This window comes from Mus musculus, chromosome 15 (genome assembly GCF_000001635.26).
Source record: "Mus musculus strain C57BL/6J chromosome 15, GRCm38.p6 C57BL/6J".
Taxonomy (NCBI): Eukaryota; Metazoa; Chordata; class Mammalia; order Rodentia; family Muridae; genus Mus; species Mus musculus.
In genome coordinates this window covers 95,203,768-95,205,933 of record NC_000081.6, presented here as the reverse complement: position 1 = coordinate 95,205,933, position 2,166 = coordinate 95,203,768, and positions in this window count along the sequence as shown.

Sequence of the window (2,166 nt, the reverse complement as noted above, 5' to 3'; positions counted from 1 at the left end):
CCTTTCTTCTCTGACCTGCTTTTCGGCCATGGTGGTTTAGTCTCAGTGATTGGAAACCTGAACTAAGACAGCAAAACAAGAGTTATGCTTACACTATGACTCATGAGCCAGTGATGTCACCTTGCATATTAAAAGGGACATATAGGAGCTGAAGTGTAGATTAGGTGGTAGAGTGTTAGTTCAGCCTGCATGAAGTCCAGAGTTTAATATGGTCAGTGCCACATAAAAATCTAGGCATAGGAAATGATACACTAGAAAGGGGAAGGCAGGCAGATCGAGAAGTCAAGATTGTCCTTGTCTACCTAGTAAATTCAAGGCCAGCCGGGACCTTGTGGGATGGAGTTTTGGAGGATTTGCAAATGTGGTTAAAGATAAGTGATCTTGAAATGGAGAGACTGAGCTGGTGTTTCAGTGTCATCCCATTGGGCTCTAAAGAAGGAGGGACAGAGGATGACTCGCTGGACACAAAGGTCCTTATTGGATGGGAACCTTAGGCCAAGCAATTCAGAAATCCCTGGAATCTAGGAAGGCAGAGCAAGCAGCGTCCTGGCTTTAAGGAGCATCAAACAAATTTGTGTTGTTTGTTAATTGGTTCTGATAGGTGACATTGGCAACAGAAACTAGTACAGCTTACTATGCTGATATTCCAAATCCTGGAAAGCTCTATCCAGACAGAAATTTACAACAAACTCTGCCATCACTCTAGGATCTCCTCACAAAAGCTATAAAGAAAAAAGACAGACAGGAAGAAAGAAAGATGGAAAGAAAAGAAAAGAAAAGAAAAGAAAGAAAAACTGAAACTGAAGGTATAACCTTTAGAAGTTTCCAATTAGCTGATTCGTCAGCAAAGTAGAAGAAACTACTAATTAAGCAGTGTCTGATTGCAACCGCCAAAGAAGTGTATCAAATATGAATTTTAATTTTAACTTTTTAAAAATATTTACTTACATGTGTGTGAGTGCCTGACCTTTGAGGGACTCTTATGAAGCTCAAAAGACACCTTGCAGAAACCAGTTCTCCATCAAACTCAGGTCATCAGCTTAGTGGCAAGTGCCTTGTAACCACTGAGCTGTGTTGATGAAAAAAACAAAACAAAACAAAACAAAACACAACTCTAAAATTAAAGCTATTAATTTCTTATGAAAACAAGTTGCCCCAAGTTAAGGGTAGCAATCAATAATCATAGGTGACACGTGTTGACAATCAATAATCAACATGACACGTGTTGAGTGGCTAGTCTTGGGTCTCCACCTGGGTGGCGGTTAATTCCTCTTGTTGTCCATCCAGCTCTTACTTTGAAGCTTAGAAATAATCCTTGTGAAACAATGATTTTCAAAGATGTAGTGAGAATATGAATTCAGCGCGATCTGAAATCGAATCTACTGAGATGTGTTACAAGGTATGACGGTAAAGATACCCTTAGAGGAAAAAAAAATGTTACAGGGAAAAAAAAGTTAGATAAATGCATAAGTGTTGTGAAAAAGCAAAGGTACTTCCATTCAGAGATCCCTTTGCAGAGGCACTTGAATGTTTGTAAAGCGTGGAGTCTCCCTCTGGGTGGAGCAAACTTGCTCTCTCTCCTCTCTTATGCATCAGTCCAATGGGCATGTCTCAATTTGGCTAGAGGAACCACCCCTAGGAAGGCAGGTTCACCTTAAGAAGTTGTGCAGTGCTTGCTGATAGGAGCCTGATATAGCTGTCTCCTGAGAGACTCTGTCAGTGCCTGACAAATACAGAAGTGGATGCTCACAGCCATCCATTGGACTGAGCACAAGGTCCTCAATAGAGGAGCTAGAGAAAGGACCCAAGGAGCTGAAGGGGTTTGCAGCCCCATAGGAGGAACAATAATATGAACTAACCAGTACCCCCAGAGCTCCCAGGGACTAAATCACCAACCAAAGAGTATACAAAGAGGGACTCAAGGCTTCAGCCACATGTGTAGCAGAGGATGGCTTTGTGGGGACATCAATAAGAGGAGAGGCCCTTGGCCTTGTGAAGGCTTGATGCCCCAGTGTGGGGGAATGCCAGGACAGGGAAGCTGGAGTGGGTGGGTTAGTGAGTAGGGGGAGGGGGGAATGAGATGGGGGGTTTTCGGAGGGGAAATGAGGAAAGGGGATAAAATTTGAAATGTAAATAAAGAAAATATCTAATAAAAGGGGAAGAAAA